At 42.0% G+C, this 8352-nt stretch overlaps 1 long non-coding RNA gene across 2 annotated transcripts; it reads right to left on the reverse strand.

Annotated features, from left to right (window-relative positions):
* Nucleotides 1–4418: 4418 nt before the first annotated feature.
* LOC120745405 lies at nucleotides 4419–7185 on the reverse strand. 2 transcript variants are annotated; one of them, XR_005698627.1, is made up of 3 exons: nucleotides 6880–7185; nucleotides 5806–6073; nucleotides 4419–4463 (listed from the first exon to the last, which is right to left on the reverse strand). It is a non-coding gene; the product is annotated as an uncharacterized LOC120745405 (long non-coding RNA). The 2 variants fall into 2 exon arrangements; XR_005698626.1 differs by having other exon boundaries at nucleotides 6844–7185.
* Between the last annotated feature and the right edge of the window lie 1167 nt (nucleotides 7186–8352).

Consider the following 8352-nt stretch of genomic DNA (forward strand, 5'->3'; position numbering starts at 1 on the left):
AACGCAAGGAAAAGGAAATTATGAAAGGTGATCAGGATAAATAACAATATTAAGTATGAGTAAGATGAATGGTGACCTAATAAAGGTCCAAGAAAATATAGTCTTCAAAATAATAAAGAGGGGTAAGAAAAACAAAATGAGAGAGTAAATAAAGCGTAATGGGATTAGGTGGTGGGGTGATGGAAAAATGTGTTATGTGGCTGGGCTTTCTCATTGGGCGTGGGTGTAATAAAAAAAAAGACACAGAGAGGTGTTAATCTGACGCGATCATTGTAAAGAAAGAAGATTAAAGAAAAGTAAAAATATGACGTGTGAAATTGAATGTAAGTGAAATATTAATTAAAAAAAAGTAATAGATATTATTGTGTTGATGGGAATTAAATAGTCGCAAGATGGTTGATGAATAAAATAGATGGGCAATCAGAAACATGTTCACGTGTTGTATGTTTGTTTAAAAATTAACTTTTTTTGTGTACGCTTTGACAAGTGTGCTGACAAACTTTGAAAACTTCAAGGTATTCCGCTTGAATCATGGCTCACAGGCATCCTCAGGAATATGTGAGGGCTTCAGCACACATTCCCTCCGATGATTAAGGCCACAGTCTAGAACAAACAAATGTTGATGTAATTTTAAAAACTCTAAATTTCAATAAGACAGACATCCTTACTGCATTGCTTAACTTACATGTACTTTATTTAAAACAGTAATTCACAAGGCCCAGAATATTCATTACAGAAAGGAAAAGGGGATGAGTTCAGTGGTTATTTTTTGAGTCGTTAAAAACATTCATGCCTATGAAAGCCTGAGTAGCATTGCCTGCCCATATGTTCCTTTATGAAGGATTCAGATATATTTTGACACCCTCTGTAGTTACGAAGATCTTGTTATGATGTAAACAATTTACCTGGTCCAATGTGTCCAAGATGTGTCGCAATCTTTTGGGCGTGTTGCTCCTTCCTTTGCACGTTAACTTTGATCAGCTGACTTGAGTGCATGTCTAACTGGGCCAATAGAACTTCCACTCAAAAGAACACCATGCGGCCTCTGGACTCTTATATTTATATCCTAAAAACAAAACACAATGACAGTAGATTTGTATTATGAATCTCACAATCTGAAACTGATTGTTGCCAAATTTTATCTCACAACATAATACCTATCTGGGCAATTCAAAATGTAAATTCTTTCATTAAGTTCAGTGTTATATCTCACACCACATCATTATGACCTTCATGAAAGTTAACTGCAATAAATCCTGAAGCATACAGACTTCGATCACTTCAGTTCCATTCTTACCTCTTTCTGTGTGACGAGTGCAGGCCATCTGTCCTTCAGTTTCTGAATGCTTTGGTTCTTGGTTTCCCACCTCATGTCGTCTGTAGGCAAACGTGTTAGCCTTTGTCTGGCGATGACCCTTTCATTGTCCCTTATCCCGATCTCTGTCAGAAGTTCTAGTCCTCACTTTTTCCATGCTGTCCAGAGTCTCACAGTAGGAAAGGATGGATAAAAGTTAGCTTCAGAACATTTTGGCTTCTTCACTTTTTAGCAGGGAAAGCATCTGTTAGTAGCTTTAATATTCAGTGAGTTTACACACAGCTCTTGGACACCCCTGTACATTTTGAGCTGGGTCCTGTAGTTTGCCATTTGTATTCAGTCGTTTCCAACCGCGAGCAGCCATTGAATGATCCCAGGTTCTTTCAAAACATGGGTGCTTTTGATAAGGGCCTCTGCAGCTGCGACAATGTGCATCCTCCTGGATAGGCCTTTGTAACGGTAATTGCTCTGCAACTCTTTTCAGGATCAGAACAGCAATTCGGTGCAGTTGCTTAAAGTCAACATTTTATGGCTCACACGGTACTGCAGTATTCCCCCCTCTCGCTGCTAGCTCTCTTGTCATATGAAAGGGGGGAATGCAAAAGTCTTCTGCCACTGTTGTGTTCGAGAGACATAGATTCGAGGGAGAGAGGATATGGTCATTTGAAATGCCACCGAATACCGGTCATCATCGGACTCAAATGAAAGAGACAGAGATGAAGTGGACGATCGGCACTGATCAAAGGGGATTTGTTTGCTTTGGTGGATCACTTTGATGTGGTCCCCAAAAAATCCGAAAAAAGTTTGTCGGTGGTAGAATTCAGATTAAGAAGTCGTTGCCAAAGTCTGGTCCATGTATTGCAGTCTGAAGTTACCTTTTAACCCACAAAGGTAGTCTTTATCCGGGCTGAGAAGGTCTTCAAGTGACCTCGGGATGCCATTGGAAGAGTCAGCTTTTCAATGTTGTTCTTCCTAAAATCACCTTCAGTCTTGCAGGTTGTTGAACCAGCCATGGTGGTCGGAGAACAAAGCACAAGCACAGTTAGTGAGGATCAACATGTAAACCACTGACAGTTCCAATTAGGAGAATTTAATGTCAAACTAGAGGAAAAGAGAGAAGGCAAAGAGAGGAGGAAAGGGGAGGAGAAAATGAAGAGGAGAGGTGGAGATCAGCTGAGGCAGCGAGGAGAGAAGGCAAACCGAAGAGGAGAAGGGAGGAGAAGAGAGATGGCGAGGAATATGGGAGACATTGAAGAGAAGAAGAGAAGGAGAGGAGGTGAGGAGAATATAGGGAGACAACAAGGAGAGGAAAGAAGAAAAAGAGAAGAGAAGCAGAAGGGGGGAGAGCATAGGATTCACTGACTGGAATCCAGCAACCTGCATTAAAAAAATGACATAACTGATGAATTGCCAATGACATCATCACACCACTTTGGCTTGCAGTATAAAATAAATATGTTCTGAGAAACACATTAGTATTGTATGGGTCTGGGTTTTGGTTTTCCCACTTAAGAAAATACTTTATCATATTTTGAGGCCTCACCATTTAAACATGGACATTCTTTTCAAGGTGACAAGACGCATCCCTCTAATTTTGTAGTCTGCCAGTGGGTAGGTATCATGCAGTCTTGTGGCTCAACAAGTTTCCACTTCTTTGCTTGGTGATGTTTTGAGGATCATAAGCTCTGTAGTGTTCCATATACCATCCGCTAAGCTTTTTTCAGAATGAAGATAGTTTGTCCTGCAGTATCACCATTTTGGATGATTTCACCAAACTCTGGCAGTCCTCCCAGTGAGCCGTGGATCAAGATCATCCCACACTTGTAGATTATTCCATTATATGCTACACTTTTAGCAGTGGAAACATCTGTTACTTCCAGTGGGGGTTTGGCAAAGCTAATTGCATGCAAATGATATGCAATCTGATACTGATGTCTCTGTGAAAGGGAAAGAAGTATTACCCAGTAAATTACCCAAAACCCAGTACAATCCACAAATTTTATGCTTCCTCCGTGATGTACCAAGGGGATTACATATTTTGAATTCATCAATGTATAATATCAATGAAATGCTTTCCTGCTTGGACAACAGTCCATTTTCATGGAAGAAGTCACCATCAAAGATAGTTTTGTAGTGCACAGAAGTTTTTTGAGGCTGATTATCTACAATATTCAAATTAACAGCCTGATCCAAGATTGTCTGGCAGTCAAGAATATGCTGCAAAGACTTTTAAAATTGAAAATATATTGGAATGACTTGTTATTTTTTTCGGTCAAGTATATATTCCACTGGTTCCACTACTTTAAAGTGGCTCTTATAGTATGCTTTTCGTCTCCAAGGACTGGAAAGTGGACCTTTATCTCCAATTGCTTTTTTTACAGGGTTTGTCTCACAGAGTACACTGGCTAGCTTTCAACAACTGACTGGTCAAATTGGCATCCGTTGTCTTGTAATACTTGGCTAATAGTCTTTTGGGTAATCGCCACAGAAACAGAACCAATCAAATAGTTTAACTCCTGCAAAAGCTCATCTACAGTTGCATTAGACACAAGAAAGATGTGTTCCAACTTAAGGAGCACTGAAGCAATTTTAAGCTCAATATCCTTCTCTAAGTTTTCAGAATACCCATTGTCAAAAGCAGAATTTAAATTTACATCACTCTCTATAATTTCCACATCTGAAATATCACTGGCAACACTGGCACAAGATTCATCAACAGAACTTATTCCAGGCTTAAATGTGTTTACTGTACCAGAGTGTTTTCTGTATTTATGACTTTTGAAGTTCTCATAGACATTGGTTTTATATTCACAGTTTTGGAACACACATGTTACAGTCTCCTTATTTTTAAGATGCTGATAGATATGTTGAAAATATTCTCTTTCTGTGGAGAGTTGATTATGGCCACAAATATGGCAAGTGAATGTGGACGCAGCTTTGGAGACTGCTTGTTGGGCAGGGTGATTTCTTGATAGATGGCTCAGTAGGGCGTTCCAAGTCTTGAACCTACATGCACAATTTAAATAAGTGCACGGATATGAGTGGCCTCGTCCGTAATGCCTATGAATCAGTTTGTAGTGTTTGAGCAATTCAGATCTTTTTGTTAATGTTGTCCCACAGTCCTTGCATCTCCACATGAAGCATAGCACTGGAGAAACAAAGAGACACGCTTTACTGGGTGTATATAAATAATTTGAGAAAACACAGAGGGAGAGTTGGGCAATATTACAATATATCAATATGGTGATATGAGACTAGATCTCATCTCAGCTTTTTGCCACATTGCCCAACACAAAGCGAATCATTTAAACACAAAATGTATTCATCAAATGTAGCCAGCCCTCTCTAATTAGATTTTAAAGGGATAAGTTCAAAACAAAAGTTTAAAAACAAAACCCAAATGCCCATAGGTACATTTTTTTTTTTTTTTTTGCAATTGTTTTATATATAAAGCCGATTCCTGTTCAGTGTAAAACTGAATTAAGTTTAAATGAGCAGTGTTGGGAAGGTTACTTTTAAAATGTATTCCATTACAGATTACAGAATACATGCCCCAAAATGTATTTTGTAACGTATTCCGTTACATTACTCAATGAGAGTAACGTATTCTGAATACTTCGGATTACTTAATATATTATCATGCTGTTTACAACTACATGAATGTGATTTATTGCTATTACTGAAGGTCCGCGGCTCCGAACAGTAGTAAAGGAACCTCTGGCTAATACGTGGGTTCCGTGTCGGGCTCGTAGCCGAAAAATAGCTTTACTTTGTTGTGTGGGTCAACTTTTCTTGCGAGAGACAGAGAGAGGCGTTGAAAGGCTGCTCCAACGGAACTTATTGTTTCGGAGGAAAACACGAACACGGTGTACAGTCGAGTCTTAATAGCTTACTTACAACTGGGCTCGTCAGGCTCTCTTCTTGGCTGCAGTGGTTATTATTATATTTACATGCTTCCAGCTCCCGTTTTTGCTTGATGATAACTCGTACTTTTCCACTCTCCTTTTTCTCCCTCCTCGCGCTCACAGACCCATAACGTGTATGGCAGTCCATTCTCCCTGCAGCACGGACTACACTACCCATGAGGCTACATTCTTTAGAGCTATGTTTGTAGCATTCTGCCTGTTAGCTTAGCACAACAACAACAACAACGAAAAGGCGCTCTCTCACCCAGGAAACACAGTCGCAAAGAGAGCGCGTGTCACCCTGTAACCATGGTAACCGTAACGCTGCCGCCTGGAACAACAGAACGTAGCTGTCAAACAAAACCCAAACAGTCCTGACCCGCGACAATATGAAACAGGAAAGTACCGCAGTGTAATCCATTTATTTCAACAAAGTAACTGTACTCTAAATACCACCTTTTTAAACGGTAATTGTAACGGAATACAGTTACTCATATTTTGTATTTTAAATACGTAACGGCGGTACATGTATTCCGATACTCCCCAACACTGTAAATGAGACATTACTATTTTGAACTTGCATACCTTTGTTGTTGATGAAGTGAAAGTACGCAAGTTCACAGGTAAAACGAGCTGCCTGGCACGCCTCCACACAGGAATGCCCCTCTTGAAGTAGTCACAGAGCTGAGAAGAAGTTAGGTCAGAAGGTGGCGATGTGGCATCACATTGGACACCAAGCCAAAGGTTGTGGCACTGTTCAGGGTTCCAACCAGAGGTGATGTAATCTTTCTGCCATCAGCAGACACCCCTCTGGAGAGGTTGACAGGAAGGAAAGGAAGCGCTACCCAAAGTCCTAAAGATTAAAGATATGTTCGAGTTAGTCTGTCGATCTTCATCATGTTTACAGTGTTCATCTGCATCTATGTACTTATATATGTATTCAGACACAGACCAGAAGTGTGCTAGGTCTACAAGAAATCTGATGGCTGTATTTTCTGTGTTCAATAGCGTAATACTTTCTTCTATGATTTCTAATTTTGATTTTCTGCCGCACACCATCTCCCTCTCACACGGCTGATCCGTGCGTGTACGAGCGCTGCACGCACCCTTTCTCCTCGCCTTCTTAACGTCATGTACATTGAAAGCAATGCAAGCGGCAGTAAATGCATGCTTCCTGGAGCCACCACAGCTAAACTTTACCTCCTACATCACCCGTGGCCGTGACCGCATGAACTATTCGCGCCGACAGGCATACTGCGAACAACCACTCGTGTATAAATGCGCGCGCCCGAAGTAACGTAGTCTGAAGAGAACCGCGGTCCAGCTTGCCGCTATAATGTGCTAATGCTAATGAATAACTAACAGTAAGCCAACACCGACACACTGCATGAATACACAACTTTAAGCTAGCATTACGATATTAAAACAAGAGAGTACCGCCGGCAAACTACTAACTTAACCTACATGTCCAAGCACAAACTACCAACAGGTCTGACATTTCGCTAATGTTAGCAGGGCTGAATGATAGCGGTTTGGTCAGGTCAATTTACTAAACACTTAACAATACAGTTGGAATATTTTTATATCTAATATATTAAAATATGTGTTCTACATTTGACTTACCTTCAAGGACTATGGAAAAAGTAATATCTTCGTTACCTTATTGACCAAATTGTTCACGAGGTCCTGCCTGCAGCCAAGTGCCTCTCAAATTGTTGTTCTCAACCGCAGGTAGAAAATTCTGGAGAAGGCGGAGACGTCATGACATCAGACGCACTGCGTCACGAGAAACCTAATTGATGCAGGTTGACTCTAATGAGAATAGCAGGTTACATGTGTACTGAGGGAACAACACGTAATAACAAGTTGATATACTCCACAAATTTAGACTGGCTCCACTAAAGCAGAAATCTTAATGAAACTGACTCTGAACTTTACGTAACTTCAACTACTGCTGAAATACACTTTTTAGAGTGTAAAGAAGTGGCGGCGGAGGACCAAGTGTTAATGGTAGATCAGGACCAGGAGGAAGTGATGACATCTGAGCAGCTGCAGAGATGGACAACCAAAGACCCAGTACTCGCCAGAGTACGTGAGTATGTATTGAGGGGATGGCCCAATACGCAGCATCATGATTTTCAGGGATAGCTCAGTAGGGCAGGGATAGCTCAGTAGGTAGAGTGGTGGCCCCATGATCGGAAGGTCGGGGGTTCGATTCCCCTGAACAGCTACCCTGAGGTACCCCTGAGCAAGGTACCGTCCCTACACACTGCTCCCCGGGCGCCCAATGGCTGCCCACTGCTTCACTGATTGAATGGGTTAAATGCAGAGAGCGATTTTCCCCACGGGGACCAATAAAGTACACTTTCTTTCTTTCAACCCTACAGGCAGAGGCAACAGGAGCTGAGTGTGCAGGATGGGTGCGTGCTGTGGGGGTTGAGGGTGGTGATACCAGAGAGAGGTCGACGCCCCCTGTTGGAACAGCTACATCAGTCACACCCAGGTATGAACCGCATGAAAGGCCTGGCCAGAAGTTACATGTGGTGGCCGCATATGGAGAATGACATTGAAGACAAGGTGAGGTCTTGCCGTAACTGCCAGGAGCTTAGACACAGGCCACAAGAGGCACCCTTACACCCCTGGGAGTGGCCAGAAAAGCCCTGGAGACGGATACATATCGATTATGCGGGCCCGTTTCTGGGTAAAATGTTCTTGGAAATAGTGGACGCCCACTCTAAATGGTTAGATGTGTATCCAGTGCAATCCGCTACAGCAGCTGCAACCATAGACTGCCTGAGAAACTGTTTCAGTACACACGGACTTCCTGAGATGGTGGTCTCAGATAATGCTCAGTGTTTTGTAAGTGCGCAAACTAAAGAGTTCATGACAAAGAATGGAATCACGCACGTCACCTCCGCTCCATATCACCCAGCATCCAATGGGTTAGCCGAAAGAGCAGTGCAAACGTTCAAAGGACTCATGAAAAAGAGTACGGGAGACACCCTGGCGACCAAGTTAAACAGGGCGCTGTTTAGCTACAGAATCACACCGCAGTCCGCAACAGGGAAGTCACCTGCGGAGTTAATGATGGGCCGGAAGTTGAGGTGTACGCTCGACCTCATACACCCTGAC

The sequence above is a fragment of the Simochromis diagramma genome, unplaced genomic scaffold (assembly GCF_900408965.1).
Source record: "Simochromis diagramma unplaced genomic scaffold, fSimDia1.1 OVJJ01000552.1, whole genome shotgun sequence".
NCBI classification, from domain to species: domain Eukaryota; kingdom Metazoa; phylum Chordata; class Actinopteri; order Cichliformes; family Cichlidae; genus Simochromis; species Simochromis diagramma.